At 37.1% G+C, this 20402-nt stretch overlaps 1 protein-coding gene across 2 annotated transcripts in view; it reads right to left on the bottom strand.

Moving 5' to 3' along the window:
- Positions 1 to 20402, bottom strand: part of LOC110460591 (carbonic anhydrase-related protein 10-like) — a 104551-nt gene that overhangs the window by 29584 nt on the left and 54565 nt on the right. The gene's annotated exons all lie outside the window — the stretch shown is intronic.

The raw sequence follows: 20402 nt of genomic DNA, 5'->3' as shown, positions 1-20402 counted from the left end.
TCATATTGAGGATTATTGCTCTTTCGGTAATAGTGCTTGTTTCGTTTTGGCGGTAAATATGCACAAAACTCCCTTTAAGAGTATGAAACATATATCACTGTACGTATAATTCAGACACTGAGATACAATCAAAAGTTCCTTCAGGAAAAATCATTTGTGAAATTGCTTTTCGATAGTACAGCTTTTTTTGACACTTAGTGGTACATGTGTAGTAACGGAGTGTGTCTATGTACATGTTCTAAATTTACTTACAGCGTAAAGAACATTTTTTTTTTTTTTAACCTCTGCTGCTAAATCATGGCTTTGGTTTTAGAATGAGAAATACATTAGTTCGTTCTGGTAACAATTGAACTTATTACACCCACTGAAAACGGAAAGGAAACACTGTGCAAAGGTCGATTTCGGTGGTGCATAGAAATATAATATAAGTCGAACATACGAAACAAGATAATAGATTTTGTAGCAAAATATACATGCCATGTTTAAACCTAAGGCAGGCTTACCTTAGGTACACTGGTAATGGTAGATATTGAAAGTTAGAGGCTATGTAGATAATATATTCGAGATAGTTTTATAATTTATCCTGAACGTCATAACAATAAGTCAGAACAGGTAAAGCCAAGTAATAAAAACTGGTCGGTAGGTGGCATTTTATGGTATTCCCGCTTCAGAACAACGACTTTTGTGGATTTGAGAAAAAGAAACATTTTTGCAGTCAAATGTTTTCCAAATATTTCTTAGTTTCGCAAATCCTGAAATCAGATTTGAAAATTCATACTTTGACCATGGTGTGTCACCATCTTCGATTGCAAAGCTAGGAAAGGTACAGAGGCGGTATGTCACAAGATTAGGAAGTGCATATATATTGAAATGGGTCTTAGTGTCCAAGTCTTTGTTGCAGTGTCATGAAGACAGTGTGTGGTAAGCGAAAACATTTTTTCTTTCTCCAATAGGTGATGGAGAAGATATGCGGACAATATCATAAAAGCCTGATACCGGTGGTACATGTATTTAGAAATCCAGATATAACGATATACAAGGCTGAACCAAATAACTGAGTGATCAAATATAAGAAAAATAGTAACAGTTGCGCTTAGCTGGTGTTCATTGCGAATATTAAATGTTTGCTTCTAAGCAGATTTTGCTTCAGCATATGTCTACTTGATATGTTTGTTTAGTGACTCATTTAAATGGTAGTTCAACATTTGACAATGCATGTAGCTTAACGATATTGTTCAAACGTCTCTTTGATATTTAGCTTATATTCCCATCAGACATCATGTATCCTTGGGCGAATCACATTCTGACCTTCAGAAATCTGGCTCTAGTCCGAGTCTCGACAGTGTTAGATACATACACATGTGTATTGTATACAGCAGATGAAGCGGATGGATGAACGGTCAGTGCGGTTCCGTGTAGACATTATAGATCGCCTGTTATATTAGAAACATAATTTCTATGATACTTTGATAGAAAGGAAGAATTTTCACATTGATCGAATTTTCATGCCAAGAGATCTATACTTGTGTTATAGATGTACTATATGTAACTTTGTAAACGCGGTTCTCAGCATTGTCTTCCGAGCTTACTACACAGCGCTGCGTAGGTGGGTTAAATCGCTATCACAGACATCACAGAAAAAACATTCGTCCTTTGGGTAATGTATTTACCCTATGAGACAGGTTTCAAATGTCTTCTCAAAAATGAAATCAGACAGGTTGAAACTGTCATGGTACCTTGCAGCATTGTAGTCATATTTACCAACAATCAGTCACGCTATGAAACGTTGTGCTAGTAGCAAATTACAGTCACATCATTCACATTGCTATCTAAACAATTACTTCGTTGTGGCAATGCCATTATAGCAGAAATAATGCCAAGTCGTAGTCATAATAACCGTATCGTGTCCATAGTAACAATGTACATTTCATTGTAACCACTTAGTTTCCATGCAACTAAAGTCATTGTTATACAATGTAGTAATGTTGCTTCCATTGTAACTAAGTTTAGACTAAGTAACCAAGCAGCTACATTATAACCACGCCGTAATTTTAATAATCATGTAGTTTCCATAGTAACCACGTCATAGTAATAATTTCTACGTCGGAAAAAGAATAACGTGCTGTTTTTATATGAAAAACTTTGTAGTCAATTTATCAATGTATGTCGTTGTCATAATAACCCTTTCGTTACTGTTTTGACTACATAACTGCCATAGCTATTATGATGTAGCTATAGTAGTTACGTTGTAGTGTTAAATATAAGTGATATCACCTCACTGTCATGGTTATCACTTTGATGTATTAGTACTCACCTCACTGTCATGGTTATCACTTTGATGTATTAGTACTCACCTCGCTGTCATGGTTATCACTTTGATGTATTAGTACTCACCTCACTGTCATGATTATCACTTTGATGTATTAGTACTCACCTCGCTGTCATGGTTATCACTTTGGTGTATTAGTACTCACCTCGCTGTCATGCTAATTCGGTCATTTTGTTGGGAACATAACAAAAAATCTAAGCACGTGGGATTTGCAATGCACTAGTTTAGTAGCTCTGTCACTTCAACAGGGTTATAATGTGCTGCCGGGCACGGAACAGGAACGTAAAAAAACATAAGAACAAATATCATATAAAATCTCCGGGAATCAGATTTGTGGAGTACCTCGATTCTCTCGCAAGAAGCATCAAACGGTCATTGCATGTATCTAGAGGCCTCATAAATGTACAGCTGGTAGTATCGATTCTTAGGCATTTAAACTAGTATACAGCCCGTATAGTCACGAACAGTAATATGTGGTACATTTATATGAGGCCATTTTAATTCCTGTACCTAGTGCCCTATATAGTAACGTATTCATAGCTAGAGAGCATGGGAATCTACAATCAAGATATTAAAACGATTGCGGCTGACCGATTTCACACCGTGAACTTGAGGTGATCACGCCGGTCATGTTTACATCTTTCTTTTAGCGTCCGTGCGCATTGTAATTAAGACCAGGTGAATACGCCTATGGGAAATAACGTCTAGTTCTAGTAAGGGACGGGAGACAGCATCAAAGAAATGCTTTCGATTAATGTATTAAATAATTTCAAACTGGTGATAAATATTAACGAATGTTATATGATTTCCATAATAGCTTCCGTTTCCTATGATCATCTGATTAATGAGTTGTATTGTAAGGAGAGTTTGTCATGACGTGTAGGATACGGACCAGTTCTAGGTATTAGTCTTTAACCCATTCACACCTAAAGTCACATTTGAACGTTCAAAACAAAGATTGGGCGGGTCTAGTTTAACAATGTATGTTTGAATGAGTTAAGGTAATAGGATTGTGTCGCCATTTCTCAGTAGAATTTATTCAAAATTTGTAGTTATATTGGTTTGAAGTAAAGAAAATTTTCTACCACAAAAAAAAAGCTTGTCAGAATTTTAAGGATTTTAAATGGTAATATATGTAAAAAGGTGTGAATTTTGAAAAAATATTGAAACACACAATTTTTTGCAAAATAATGTCAATAAAAATGATGCTAACATAGATTAGTATTGCATTAATGTATATCAATTTCATAAATGCTGAAATTGTGTAAAATTAATTATCTATAAACGATTAAAAATTGACATTTTATAATAAAACCATATACACATAGCAATTGCATGCGAGAGTTATCGTTCTTGAAAAACTTCACAGTAGTGAAATTGGTAGCCGGTTTCCTGAAGTACAGAAAAATGGACACATGCGACTCATTGATTAAAAAACAACTGTATTAATGCCTGGATTGGTTTGCAATACTTTAATATTGAAAGAACACACTGTTCTGACAATAATAAGCATATAATATTCATCACTTTAATATTAAACATTAGATTATGCGGAAATTGTGATACTGTCTCCACACATTGGATTTTCAACTAGGGATGTACTTCCTATTTCCGTTTAGCAATACACTCCTATGACCTTAAGTATTTCACATAACAGAATGTAGGTCACACGTGTTAACTTGTGATGGAGAAGTGAACTTTGGGAGAAACTGCACAGTGACATCCCAACGAAATGGAAAATAGTTTTGAAAGTGGTCTCTTGCGATAGAGTATTTAAAAATTCGAAGAAAAAAATCACCTATTTAAAAATTTAGCGTGTCGATGCATTAGGCCCAACAATGTAACCTTTTGCTGCACTATATGACCATTTCGTCGAATTTGGACTCACCAGAGGTGCTTGATGTCAAAAGAATGGAAACCTTCGTCTTAAATGTTCAGCAGCGTTTATACGACTTCCGGGTACAAAATGACTCTCTTAAACAAGTCGTTAATGTAAATAGTGTCGAGTTAAAACCCAGCTACAAGGTTACAGCCAACCTGGGGGACTCGTAGTCTGCCGGCAGAGTAAACCATTGCCAAATAATTTCTATAATTACAAAGGAGGAGGTGATCTGGGAACTATTGTATAACAACACTTAAAACAGAACTGTTAGCATCGTTTATTATTCTATCACCGCGAAAGTATAAAGAATGTGTTTGCAAGAGTATAATTTGTTAGGATGAGACGAGAACGCTAGTTTGATCCTTTGGTGAACGTCAATAGAATCTCGCGGTCACGTAACGGTAACATTGACTGACTTTGAAATCGGTTGTCGCTGCTTTGTAATATTCAAAAAATGGTATCAGCCTAGACAGTGGGCATTTTATTTTTTCCTGACACCAAACAAATAGCTAGCCGCATGTCTTCAATTTTGTGATGACATATCCACGGGTGCAGAAAACGAAAGTGAGCGTAACACCTGGATTATCGAGATTGACGTTCACTAGACTAGCTGTTAAATGGAGTTTTTTTTATAGTGATACAGAAAACATAACATATTTTAGTACCTAAGAGATCATGTTTCAATGATCAATGTACATTGTTCTTTATTCCGTAGGTCTTCCGTTCCATAGCTTGTTTCAAACCCACATTTCACTCATACATTAGGCTAGTCGTTTAGTAATGTTTTAATAGTAATAAGGTTTATTTTTTCGGTTATGTTTTTGATAAAGTCAATTTCAAAAAGGAGACAGTCGCAAGAAATCAGACACCTCGTCTACTGTAAAAACGTTTTCTTCTATCGAATAACGAGACCTTTAGTCCTGATAACTGTCATTAAACTTCCGTAGATGAAAGACTAACAGGGGTTTGTTGGAATAAAAGAGTTGAGCCACTTTCAACGTCACAAGGATTCAACAAAAATAATTAAAAACAATAACGTCAACCTGTCTCTTGCTTTGCTCGTAAATAAATTTACCCGTAAAACATCCCACGAAACATAATTGCAATAATTAAGTGTTTCACAGCATCCTCAAATTATTTTTTGCAATCAGTAATTAGTTGTTGCAGTGTAGATGACATGTTTTTCACATGCGTAAATAGATTAGATTATTAAGAAGTGATTTCATTATTAGTCATACAACATGTTTCGAAAGTTCAATACTCATGTTTATATAGGTTAAGGGCCAAAGGCAAACGAATGAGCAGTTCAAAGAGCTCCGTGAATAGCAATATTGCATTTAAAACTGTTGTACCAATGTATATTCATGAAATGAAGAAGAAAAAAAAATACATGTACTTTACATATTAATCATAACAAGATCTCAATTTTAAAATTTAAAAAAAAAATGCATATAGCACGAAAATAATATGATGAAAGCCACATGATACAGAGGGAATACAAACAAAATAACGTAAAATATTGCAGGGTAAATCAAACAACAGGGTCCCTAAAGGATGTATACATCAATCAAAACTCCGGCAGTATCTAACATCATCTTACAATAGTACGGCTAGGTTTCCACCACTAGAAAAAAAGGAAACCTATCCTATAAGAACTATACTGGGCATTTCACACAATTACATAGCAGCAATGTCACCCTCGGGATTCCTTAGTGGTACATGAAAGCTGGCGGTATGAAAACTCGTGCAGTTTGTGATGTATTAGAGTCCATCTTTTTACCATATAGGATTTTATGAATGACGGACCCCTTCCTTGCTGATGACACGTTACGTCACTAGGGTACAGTATGGTGACGTAGGTGACGAGGTTTAATATGAGGGTAGTGACAGGGACGGGCGGAAGTTGTACATACACATCCTGTTCGGTTATTAAATCACACCGGAAGTTTGACAACATAATCCCTTATCCCCTAAGATGTTTGAAAGCGGGTTATATATATATATGTAGGTCGTACCGTTCAAAAGAGTTTTTGTAATTCTCATTTTTTTTTACTTGTTTAGAAAGCATAAATCTCTTTGTGGAGCGATAATAACTTAATTTAACTACAGGTTGAAAACAATGTACTTTAAATGTAAATAACTACTTCCTTAGTCAAACTAAGTCTACCGTTTGCTTGAATTACTTAAAAATAATCTTTTATTCATGTCTAGTATCGTAGAGATCCATAAAGTAGAATTTATCGATGCGTAAAATTCTGTATGTTTTCAGATTTTTTTATCATATAATTTGCCGTTTTAATAACGATAAAATTAAATGATAAGGCAAAAAAACACACCAACAACAAACAAAAAACAGTACTACTTAGTCTAGTGTGGCTTCACCGTTCAAACTTTGAAACACTACGATAAAACCTCTGTTTCAACTATTTCACCGTATCTGTTAACCTGTAGACATATGATAGCTAGTTGCTCCCAAAACACCGTAAATATACAATATATACTGTTGTGTTTTTAAACTTGTAACCCTTTTGAGTAAAGGCATCAACTTACATGTAACCCTCGTTCAAGGTTTAATTTTGTTTAACGTCCTATTAACAGCTAAGGTCATTTAAGGACGTGCCTCCATGTGTGTAGTGTATGCGTGCTTGCGTGTATGTGTGCAGGAGACAGGGTATGTAAGTGTGTTTGCCTCCTTGTGATAGCGCGGATCTGAATCCGACTGTATAGAGATATCTCGCTGAAATACTATGCCGAAAGCACCCTCGTTGTTAAAAGGACTGCAACTCTCCCTATCAAAAACACCCACCAAAAGTTAAAAACAATTGAGGGGTATGTATCATTCCGAGGAGTCCAAAGTACAATGTGAATGTCGCACCTTCACTAAACCTGTCTACTCGTATATAACAACATTTAGAGGTTTACATTAGATACATGTATGTGAGTTGTTGTGACGACGTTGGTCAGTATGATTATCAGCTGCAAATCTATCTTATATTTAGAACTGTAACGTTAAGTGTTGCCATTTCGTCACTATAGGAACAATAAAGATTTTAGACGACGACCTATAAAACGTACTGTAGTCGCCTCAAGGGGAAATCTATTTGTAACAACTGTCACTTTTCCTCGCAAAAAAATATGATGTTATTTATCATGTACGCCGCGCGCGAGATAATCCCGTCAACAAGTTCACACTACAGCAGAAACAAATGTAACGATAGGTCAGTCATATCAGGTCAGCGACAAAAATAGTGCCAAACATTGTTAAACGTCGATAAATTGTCGTTCCATTTCCCTTCTTGCTCAACGCCACCATTGCTAAAATTCCTTAGTGGACATAACGCCAAACCCCTGGACAACATCAGTGTTCTACACCAAAAGTCGAGATGGAAGGTTAACGAGGTGTACTGTACTGTAAAGAAAGGTTGTTCTCCCAATCCTAATTGGTGCATTACCGTTTTTTCCAGGGAAAAATGAATAGACGCGTACATGGGTGTGGTCCGTGGACAGGAAAACCTTAGCCCGAGGGTTATATGTTGGGAAGGCAGCTCGAGGCTCTGCCGAGTGCTGGACAGCCAAAGTCTCACCCCAGGGTTAAGATTTCCATATCCACAGACTTCATTCAATCTTAATTCTGTTTCCTCCAATAACAGAAAAAAACACACCAGTGTCAATACTCTACACATGTTAATGCATTCCATGACAGACGCGCATGCATACAACTATTATTAACTTTATATGGTGGTTAACCTGAACATATGTTAAGGGTGGTCGGGTGGTGCAGTGGAGAACGCACTCGTCCTTAACCAAAAATAAAGTTGATATATATATTTAACATTAATTCAGAAATCCATTTAAAGCAAAAAGAGAACCAATTTTGATTTAATATCCAAGACATATAATAGGTCAGTTAATATCAGTGTATCATGACGTCACGGCACGTAAAGACAGTTTTTTTCTGTCCCATTAAACAGTGATATCTACACTTCCGGTCAGGTAAAGATTAATAAAATGTATAACATGTAATTGAGCGAGATCAGGTTATCTGGGTCAAGGAATAATATTCTGTAACAAAATATCAACCGAGACGTAAGCCGGGGGATAGAAAGCTCACAAGCGGTATTATTCGGAAAACGTCACCATCACGTCATCACTTTATGCAGTGTGACTCGGGTAGTGTTCTCAATTTTGTCAAACATTGCATGCGGTTTTGATGATTTGTCATTGCACTGGTGCCTACAACTACAACGATATCGTTATTGTAAGAATATGGGAAATAAAAGTTATCAATCATTCCTGTGTGAAAAAGGAAGGGAAATATCAACCGTCGGAATAGGAATTTTGACATTAACCTTTCGGTAAAACAGCTTGCTAAACTTAAAAAATCTCATGCTTAGGTTGCAATTTCCCTGTCTAAACCTACATTGTACAGTAGTGGTAGATTTCTTAATCTCCGGATATATTATATAAATCTAACTTGAAAATCAACTGTGTTACGTTTTATCCTATAACCAATATAGTGTGCAAACAACATGGCAGATGAACACAATTGCTATCAATAAAGAGTCAGTTCAAACATAATCCATCTCAAGACAATTTACGTCAGTTAATTTGCCTTCTTTTTACGCTCAAATGAAACTTGGTGATCGTATTTTGAACAATGTTTTGAAAACAAACATGCTTATTTATGTTTACATGTCTCCCTTCTTCAGATTAGTAAACTCTGACTGCGTATAAATTTGCGTATACGCAATGAAAAAAGTCTCGACGGATTGATACCTGTTTTGAATAGGGCGCCGTGCACGCTTCAGCGAGATAACTGTTCGATGACAGCCATTGTTTGGTTCCTCCAACATCCAGCAACACGGAACATATTCGGGACCCATTATGTCTGATTATACCTAAGGGATGATATCACCTTTTTTACAATGGAAGCAAATTCAAAATTCTTCCACGGTAAAGCGGTAACAATTGCGGCTTCCTTTTTCGACGTTAAACCGCGTCACCACCAGAGCAGTGAGACAATGCGTGTACATAACGACCGTTATAAATGAATATATATGTTCGAAGTGTTACTAATATAACTTAATTAACAAGAGGCCCGGGGGGTCTGTATCGCTCACCTGGTAATTTAAGCAATAATCGCACAATATTTACATTTGCTCTGTAATGCCAATTTGTAACCACTTCAGACATGCAGGGTAAGAACTTGGAAGCGTTACTATGGAGACTTTATAATTCATAAAGAATTAAGGTTGTTACTATTATTAGCACATTAGTTGGGTTGGAGATAAAAGTATGTGATGGCTGTTCATTTGTCGAATTGTCTATATAAACAATACCAAACTTTACCCTCTCACCAAAGGCAAACGAGGGAGCTGGGGCACATGAAAATCACAAAGTATATAAACCCCTGGAAGGCCTTTACAACTATGAATAAAATTTGGTTTTAGCATTTCTGGAAATGGAGAAGAAGGTTTTTTATATTTTTTCTAAATTTTCCCCTTTTTGGCCCGTAAGTAAATCCCCTAGGGGGCCCCACCCTTATAACATCAATCTATTGAGCCCCTGGTCTCAATCATGATTCATACCAAATTTAGTGAAAATCCAATCTGTCGTTCAGGAGATAAAGGCTTTTAAAGGGAAAAGTTGACGCCCGTCGACGGACGGACTACGGACGCCGCGCTGTGTGTTTTGGGAGGCTGCGATATGTTAGTGTTTGTCTCCTTATGATAGCGCGGAACTGATGCCGACTTTATAGTGCTACCTCACTGAAACATACTGCCGAAGATACCTAGCAGGACACCCCACCCGGTCACATTATACTGACAACGGGCGAACCAGTCGTCCCACTCCTAAATTGCTGAGCGTTAAGCAGGAGTAGAAACTACCATTTTTACAGACTCTGGTATGTCTCGGCCAGGGGACAGAACCCAAAGCTCTCCTCACAGTGGCGAACGCTCAACTAAAGGCCAAACATGAAGCATTGTCGAGGGAGCCATTAGGAAGAAGAACGTTGATTGGGAAGAGAAAATATTGATGATTTTGACAATCTGGAAAACATCGTTTTCAAACATTTTGTTAGGACCTTTTTTTTTGGATGTTGTATTTAGTACATTGAACAGGTCAAAATTTTATAAAAAAAATAAAGTTATCATATCATATCCTTAACATGCTATGACAGTCACCAATCCTAAGGATCCATATATGTTTGAATATGGTAGATCTGTTCTCCTGGCACTTAGACCAGTGAGTCATAATATTACAACACATCTTTTAGAGGATTTTAAGGAATCAAATTCGGAGAAAAACTTGCGCACTAGACGTGGGACACGGGCAGGAAAGGGTGCTGTTAGGCGAAAACCAAGTGTTATCGGCGTTAAATCAAAAGGAACCAGTGGTTGTACCCACTCGAGCCTGAACACTGATAACCTCATCCATTTGGTCACTACAAATGGTCTGTCCGCCTCGCACTCTTTCTTGCAGGGCCAAACTGCACTTACAGAAGTATCAGTCATTAACACTAATGTGCATTCTCGTAACGATACTTCCACACGGAATCTGACATCATCAGTATCGTACGAGAATTTACATGTCATCGAGCAAACAGTAGCTGGTCACTGTAAGTCAGTTATTCCTATGAATTTAGTGTCCTTAAACTGTCACTCAATGTAGAATAAGTCATTGTCCATCGGGGATTTTGTAACATCTCAGGACATTGACATTCTTGCATTGACAGAAACCTGGTGAGGTTCAGATATCGATGAGCAGGTCCTAGCTGAGCTAACACCAACAGGCTATGGATTCCTCCAAAATGCTAGACTCGGCAAACGTGGTGGTGGGGTGGCTGTTCTGTTTAATAAAGTCCTAAGTGTGAGATATCTCTCTTCCAACCATGATGTTGTATACACACACTTTAAGCACATGACTTGTTCTTATTGCTGGTGATTAACGATTTAGATTGTGTATCATTTACAGGCCTCCTCCATCTAAACAGAATGCTTTCTGAAATACAGTGTTTTTTATGAATGGTCTACCTTTTTAGACCACCAAGTTGTTGTACCAGAAGAGATTATTATCACGGGTGATATACATTTCCACTTAGACGATCTATCTAATGTTCATGCACGCCAGTTCTCTGGTCTACTAGATTCCAGGGGTCTGATTCAGCATGTGACAGACACCCATGGCCACACACTGGATATGGTCATAACGAAGGAAGATAACTCAGTCATTTATGGAGCTATTTCAGTGATTGATCCATGTCTAAGTGATGTGAAGGGGATCCAATCCGGTGATCATCTTGCTGTCCACACAACACTGAATTGTAGTAAGCCAGATCGTGAAAGGACAGAAGTGAGCTTCCGGAAATTCCGCGAAATTTCAATATTTCAACAATGGCATCCAGTCTTGTTCCACCCTTCAATCTACTGAAGGCGAGGTTGATGATCTTGTTGAATCATACACATCTGGTATAGAAGCCCTTATAGTGAAACACGCACCTCTGCAGACTAAGGTGATAACTGTGAGACCAAATGCCCCGTGGTATAATGAAAATCTCCGCGTAGAAAAACAGAACCGTAGAAAAGAAGAGAGACAGTGGCGACGGACCAAATTAACCAAATTTATTATTCGGAAAGAATAGAAGAATGCGGTAAGGATAATAGACAGCTTTTTAGACTCACCAAAAACCTGATGGGACAGAAAGGTGAAATTATCCTACCAGGCTGTAATTCTGAAAAGACTTAGCAAGCAAGTACAGTGATTAATTTCTGAATAAAATCAGCTCAATCGGGAAAAATATTGCCGAAGTAAACTCCGCTGCTGACATTGACATTTCTGTCATGACTGCTGACATTGCCTTTGATGGGGAACCATTGGCAAAGCTCTCACCAACAACCCAGGACGAGTTGCGCAACATTATCATGACCTCGCAATCGAAGTCCTGCGAGCTTGATCCACTGCCTACAGACCTATTAAAGCAATGTCTTGAAGCACTGCTTCCTTTGATGACCTAAATCATGAACAAATCATTGGCTGAGTCAAAGGTTCCATTATGTTTCAAGAAGGCACATGCCAGACCATTGTTAAAGAAGCCTCGAATGGACTAGGTGGAGCTGAAAAACTATCGCCCAGTTTCAAATTTTACTGTCTAAGATCTTGGAGAAGGTTGTGTCCCAGCGTTTAGGGGTTCATCTCCATGCAAATAGTCTCCATGACAAACATGCAATCGATCTTCCGCATGGGACACTCTACTGAGACGGCCCTCATACGTGTACATAATGATATAGCTTCTACATTGGATAACAAGTGCAGATCGGTGCTTGTCATGCTGGACTGGTCAGCTGCATTTGACGTCATCGACCATGGTATACATTATAAACGTCTGGAATACTCTTATGGAATGATTGATACCGCACTATGCTGGAAATAGTCTTATCTGAGTGAATGACGACAGTGTGTTGCCATCGGATCTTCCACCTCACATGACAAAGTACTAGATTTCGGGGTTCCTCAAGGGTCGGTGTTAGCACCATGAAAATGTTGTATGTACTCCAAACCGATTGGAGAGATTTGTCTTCGTCATAGCCTTCGCTATCATTGCTATGCCGATGACACACAAATTTGCATGGTCATCAAACCACAGGACAGTTGGAATACAGTCTCAGAAAGTCTGAAAGCTTGTCTGACAGATATCAGTATCTGGATGAACGCCAACATGCTTAAGTTTACACTGTAATCAGGAAAAGACGGAACTAGTCGTCTGTTCCCCAAAGTGTCAGCAAACAATGGCTCTCCAGGTCAAGGTCGGTGCCAGAACTATTGAGACTGTTCTAGCTGTTAAAAACCAAGGGTATACTTTGATAGTTCACTGAACATGGAGAAACAATTCGCTATTGCCAAATCCTGTTACTACTAGATCAGGAACATCAGCTGTATTCGGCAGTTTATAACTGCAGATGCATGCAAGATTTTGGTGCATTCACTTGTTACCTCTCGGTTTGATTATGGTAACGCCCTGCTCTGTGGTATATCTGACAAACTAACTAGTCGTCTGCAGAGGGTCCAGAACCTCGACACCTGTGTGCTTTATTCGTTGCACTGGTTACCTGTACGATACAGGTCGCAGTACAGAATTCTGATATACACATACAAAGCAGTGAATGGAACAGCTCCTCAGTACCTAAAGGAGCTTGGTACCCTGTATCAGCCGTCACGATCTCTGCGGTCGGACTCAGAATCTTTGTTGTGTGTCCCAAAATCTCGTACTGTGACCTATGGAAAGCGGTGCTTTGGGAGGGTTTCGGCTACGTTGTGGAATAGCTTACCATCTGCTATTAGAAAGTCAAATACCCTGGCCAAGTTCAAGAGGAACATCAAAACTCACCTTTTCACGTCTGCATTTTAGAATCCTTGCAAAGACGTCATGTAAATACCACCCTTTTATTTGTTCAATTATGTGCACATTGCTTGCTTAAATTGATTGTAAGCCTTTTTTTTTTTTTTTTTACGATTATAACCATTACTATTTTTCCATATGTTGTAGAGCGCTTTAGAGTAATTTTACAAATTTTATAGGGCGCTATATAAATGTTGTATATTATTATTGTTATTGTAAGGTAATATACTATTATATCAGAATGATTACTAATAGTTATTTTCTACAGATCAATCGAATAAACAAACCACTTTTGCGATGCATTTTAAATAGAGTTACATTTGTTCGAAATCCGAGTATTCTGGAAAACAAGAATAACATAAAAACATAATTGCAGTGTATAAAAAGGGAAAAAATGAATACCTTTTTAAGGGAAGTCACTGTTAGCCAGAAAAAAACCTCTTTCTGCGTTGATTTATCTTATAATTATAAAAATGAGAATAATCCAACGCTCCAAGCAAAAAAAATGTAGAAGTGTTACTTTTTTTTGCAATTATAACGGCACCTTTGGTGCTTATACCTATTTTAAGCCTACACAACATTGTTAAAAAATCGAAAACTGTCTTCCTGTTTCAATGCCCATCAATCTTATGTATTTTAAAAGGAATTTCTCCATAATTCTTCCTATGAAAAGCAATCTTCCGAATAAATAGTGCCAGTATAATGAGATTTAACAGGAATGTTACTTTTCAGGTTCATTATAATAGCTTGGGAAAACCACTGTTTATGTTAACTGTTCATTGTACGCTAAAAGTGCGCTCCATGGAACTGTTACTAGTGTCTTATGCTGTGGGCTGTGAAAAGGGCTCATGGAAATGTAGGAGTAGGAGGGAGGGGGAAAAAAAGGAGGATTGACGGGGACTTGATTGATTAAGGCCGATTGAGTCTCAGACGGCCACGCTGTTGTGGTAACATTCTCTGAATCGAGGTTGTTAGTGAGGGCGCTCACATAATGGTAAAAATCGTAACAGATCCCCGTCATTAAACCAGTGGAATTCTGCAGGGACAGGGGCAGACAGATTTAAGGTAGGGTAACGTTATCCAATTCGACTAGCTTCAACACACACAGGATTCATCACTCATACAGGCCAAGCAAGGCGACCAAAGCTTTGGACAGTCATATTTATCCAATTATTCGGCGCGAAGTAAAAATGTTCTATCTACAGAGGAGATATCTTACAGAGAAATGATCCATGAAATCAAGGAATATTTACATTGCTGCCATAGTGGAATGCACAATGAAATTAGAAAGTGGTAAAGGTTAGTCCACTAAAGTGACACGAAGGCATTCAGCAGGAGAAAGGATCTGTCAAAAAGCGCAAGGCAGAAAGCTAGAGTGAAAACAGCCAATTACATAGCGGTTATTTCGAGGCTAATGACAGGTTTTGGGGTCATGTGACCTCATTCAAACCCATACGAGCATATAACGTGTGTACTGTAGGTTTGTACACGCTTTGCTATCGGTCTGGACAGATGAATTGTTCTACGACATCTTCATGAGCTGCAAGCAAAGTCCGCAAAAGATTATGTTTATGTTCATGATGTGCGTCCGGTTTTCAAGACATGTCAGCTCCACAACGGAAAAGCATAGTTTGGTTGATGAGTTGTGATTCAAAACATGTTTTTTTTCGTATAACACTAAAGTGGCTAAAGGAACAATACTCAATACGTTCATTTTGTTATGTACACATTTTTGTTTTGGTTATTGGTAATGCTGTTTTTTTGTTGTTGACGTCATTGGCGTTGTTTTTAGTTTGATTTCACTACATTCTCTTTGCTTTTCTTACGTTTTTAGTCATGACAGCAGTCAACCATTCTGAAGATGCATGTGAAAAATAAATCGATGGAATACATGATATAATTTCAAACCTCCTTTAATTTCGGTATTGAGGTTACATGTAGGTCCAATGAATGTCTATATTGATATATTTATAAAAGACCTGTGGTTGTCATTTTGTTTAATACGTATTCTTTTGGAGTTTTCAAAGTTAAATACAGTCTGTAGTTTTAATATCACTTATTGAAGCATGAATCGTTGAAAGATTGCCTCCAAAATACGCTATGATAAAGATATTCTCATGAGCCCGAAATTTAGTGTCAGATAGACTTTATGTATTTAATACCTTTATACGAAACTTTGCAATTAAATGATTGCTACAAGACAATATATGTCGGGTGAAGCAGTGGATAAAGCACGCACCTTTCACCAACGCGACTCGGGTTTGATACCCCGATTGGACGTGATGGGGAATGGGATTTTCTCTGGGTACTCCGGTTTCCTCCCATATCACGACCTAACATCCGGGCAACTAAGAGAAATTAATATAAGTAAAAAATACTTGTTTCCTAATTGATGTAAATGAAGTTTATATAATTATATTAAATACGATGTTGACGTCGACACATTCGCTGGGTATAGTTTACATTTTCTCATAGGAACGGATAATTTTTATTTCACAATTTCTCGAGAGAGTATGCTTCGGCAGGGTTTTAAAGTTCAAGCAGAAAGTTAAAACAGATGTCTGCTTCATAATGTGAATATCGTCACAAAAAACTATCTTATACTTCCAAATGAAAACACTTTACGGCTTGGCTTGACCTTGATATACAAAATACAGTTCGTTACCATTTTTAAAATCTAATAACAGTAGACATAGTTAGTACGTTGGAAAATACTTTTAGTGTTGGCATTCTAGTTTGGTTCTAGTTTGAATTATGTGACAGATTTTCTTAGGGAACCTTCAAGGGAGACAATCTATTTGTACTTGTTTATGACACCACTATTGAATCATTTTAACAGAAATTGTGATGACTAAGGGCAACGACCCTTAGTATGCACAAGTGAACGAAGTTCATTCCTGAATAATGTTTGTTACGATATTTGCAAAGAATAAAGTACACAAATAGAAAAATAATAAATAAATAAACTTATAAGACGAAATAAAAACAAGAATTTTAGAAAATAATAAGCTTAGACCTAGAGGCTGCTTGTTGGAATGTGTTCATTAAATCAAACCATCGTTAAAGTATCATTAAACTTTAATGACGAACAAAATACTTAATCAATAATTTAATTAATCAATCTTATATTATGTGATGCTTGAAATGACATTTAAGAGTTCATTAACAAATACACTTTTTTATAAATATTGTATGGTTAATTTGATGACGCGTTCTTTTTATTACCGAATGACGTCATTAGTGTAACTTTATGGTATCACGTCATTAATATTTTTGTAATTTGTTACCTGAAATACGTTATTGATTCTTGCTCCATGTTTGTCATTAGTTGATATGAACTTTTCCTGATTCTTAACATTTTATTTGAAAACCAAGCAACCTCCATGTCCATTGGCTAAATATGATCACCACAGACAAATAAAGTTTGAAAACGAAAAGAACGTTAACAATAAAGGTTTTTCAACGACCAATGTCATTATATATCATGAATGCTTAGTTGAAGGAATATCTGTCTGTAATGTTCCCCAAATCTATTCCAGAGCAATCAAAATCTGTCTGCTATCCAAAAACGCTGAGGGGATTTGTAGGCGAATTGTCGTGGTTACGTAAATTGTCTGGAAATGCTGACTATGATAGCATGCATAAGTAATTGATCACCCAACCGGAAATCACGTCATAAAACCGGAAGTCCACACAGGACGAGGGAAATGAAGCACTCACGTCGCAGGGCTAATAGCAACAACAGTAAAATGATCACACCAACTCTAGAATGATGAACATGTTTACGACTTGAACAATGTGCAATTATGCCATTCTTAAATGTGAATTGAATAAACATAAAGGACATTTTTGTTGGAATGTTTATGTCTCTACGTTTCACAATGTCTGTGCTTTCTGTTATCGGAAAATAACAACGATAAACAAATCTCAAAATTTCCACATGTGTAGAAAACATATGGATACATGTGTTAAATATATTCAATCTAGAAGTCACCTTTTTTTTTACTAATTTGACTTGCCTCCTTGATCGTAATTATTTGAAACTCTCTGTATATGACTTAAATTGTTGCTGAATCTTTGACAAGAGATGGCTTTATAAGTTGTTATAGCGTGTACCACCTCCGTTTTACCAATTTTTGCAATTTCTGAAAGTCATGTTTTGTATTCATTATATACATATATAGCAAAAGCCAATGTAAGTCCAAGGCCATTTTCGCCGGAAATATACAGTTATCCCCTAGGACTTCTAAAAGAGAAATGACGCACTTTTATATTGCATAAAAGTTTGTGTCTATCAGACGCATGTTTTTAGTACTATAGCTCTTCTTTACATACAGTAACAATATAAACTCGTAGGCAAATCGTTCTTCATGTTTTTTATAGCTACTGACAGTCCGCTCTTACCAAACAAATCTTACCACAGAGAGCTGCAAGCCGACAGGGACACAAACGAACAGTAAACATGTTCCATGCAATTTTTTTCTTCAACGATTTGTTCTTTTACGTACATTAACTTGCCTTCAGGGTGGTGTAATGGTGATTTGTGTCTGTGTCAAAGGTGGACAAGGGTTTTAGGTTTAGCACTTGCTCTGGGAGTGATATGACGTTAAACTAGGCAGTGGACTGTAAATCACTGCATTAATGGTGTGTGGGATAGGGACGCGGCTGACGGTGTTTTGGCGGGAGTGACAGCCACGCGGGAAAGGGGATATACGCCCGATCCATTGGCGCTGTCTTAACAACACGGAAAGCGTGTTTACCAGCTCGCCATGGTCTGAATTAAGATTGCTCCCAAAGACAAATGATTGACGAACAAATGTAGAATCTCGTTATGAGATTTGGCGCGAGATGTTATTGGATGGAGCAGACGACATCAAGACGCGTGAACTTTGGACCCTGACAACTGGTCACTCTGGTTGACCACGTGACATATAACTGATAGCTTGTCGATTTGTAGTCCAGATTTTGTAGTTTAGACAAGACTATGTATTAGTTAAGGCATCGATTAGATTTCTGATCTGTACAAAACAAATTTCGGAAAACAATGTTTATAGAATTTAGTTAAAACACAGTTACCTTATTTGATTAGAATAAACTCTGTGGTTCCCACAGAGCAATAGAAATGCAATTCATTAAACGTATATTTCCAATTAATTGGAAAAAAATCACCAAAAGCTAAAGATTAAACAAACAATTGCAGTTCTCAAAAGCATCTTTAACACATTTCGATGTCCCAGAACAGGACATGTTGTCGCCTTGTTTCCTAAACATCCACCAGAAACCGCTGCTTATAGTTACCACCAACGCCGATAGATAACAATTACAGAACGCCAGACTAAACTTCAAAGATCGACCTGTCTACAAAAATCTCGTGCAACTAAAGCAGAAGTCGCCATTACAACGCGGGATGTTTCCTCCAACGAACGTTAATGTTTTCAATGGCGTTACAGGTAGCGTAAAGACTATTACGAGCCTCACAATCTCGATTACAACGCATGTTCTCAACATAAAATCCGAATTCTGCTGAAGGAGATGTCTCCCAAGTGTACAGTGTACTGTTGATTTTATTGACCAAATCTCTGATTTAAAGTTACAGTAAGCAATAAGGGTAGGAATTTGTACTGGTTTGTTACATTATCTATTCGATTATTAATGCGCGCGGACTAATATCTGCAACGTAATTTTCATTTGTCGAATTCAGGAAATTTTGTCATGCATTTCTTTTTCTCCTGAATGATGTGCTCTGCTTAGTATTAGCCGCAGTATATATCAACATATAATGAAACTAAAAATACGACTACTTATTTCAGTTTTATCATGATTTGATCAAATACTTTAAAGAGCAGTGATGATAAAAGGGGGATTACGTTGCACGGAAGAGATAATAAAAGTCTACATTAGCGAGTAAGGAAAGTCACTCAAATCAAATTAAAGGAATTAGTATGAAAATATTGAGTGTATCATGTTAGAGAAAGCTGACTAAATTATTTTGTTAACTATGCAGATAATTTGATATAAAATGAATTTAATCAACTAAAAGTCATTTATGTATTTTTGTCTTTTTGCAATCTTAAAATATGCAACCAAATTATGTCTATTACTGACCTAGGCCTTGGGTTGAACAATATAAATGATACACACCTTGCATGGTGCGTCGGTTCGTTTGCTCTACGTATAGATGATATTATAAGTATGTATTCAGTGAAGAATGAAACACACGTGCACAATTTTCAATATAAGCACGTTTCATACATCGTTTTAACAGACGATTAAACGCAAACAAATGTCAGACATAAATTGTACAAAAGACTGCCATGCATTGAACCTAGCGTACACAAACGAGCTCTATGATGTCTTACAGACGATCTGATTTCTAATTTAACCATTATATTGCAAATGTGTTTGTTTGTAGCCAAGTAAATAGTAGAAAATATTGAGGCGTTAAGAAATGAAATAGTAGTTAGACCCTAAATATTGCTATTAGAAGGTGCTCTATTTTGGTTTCTTTAGTTTGCCCTATGCAGAAGCTGTCGAAGTAAACCCCCGATTCTGCTGGGGGCTCAAATGTAGTCGCCCCGTACGGTTACATTCAGTGGTATACAGTAGGTCTATTCTTTTCCCGAAACTGAACGGGCGACTACTGGATTAAATAGTAAAAGAAAAGCATTCCCTGACTATCAAATTGGTACAAATTTAACGCCAATTTGGTAATAATGTTTTGTATCAAATGCTATGCAAGTGATTATCTACCATGAATTTATGTAATAGCTGAAGACTAGCATTGCATTAAAATT

This window comes from Mizuhopecten yessoensis, unplaced genomic scaffold, assembly GCF_002113885.1.
Source record: "Mizuhopecten yessoensis strain PY_sf001 unplaced genomic scaffold, ASM211388v2 scaffold10441, whole genome shotgun sequence".
NCBI classification, from domain to species: Eukaryota; Metazoa; Mollusca; class Bivalvia; order Pectinida; family Pectinidae; genus Mizuhopecten; species Mizuhopecten yessoensis.
Note: the sequence above shows the minus strand (reverse complement) of the source record. Positions and strands in the feature narration are given on the sequence as shown.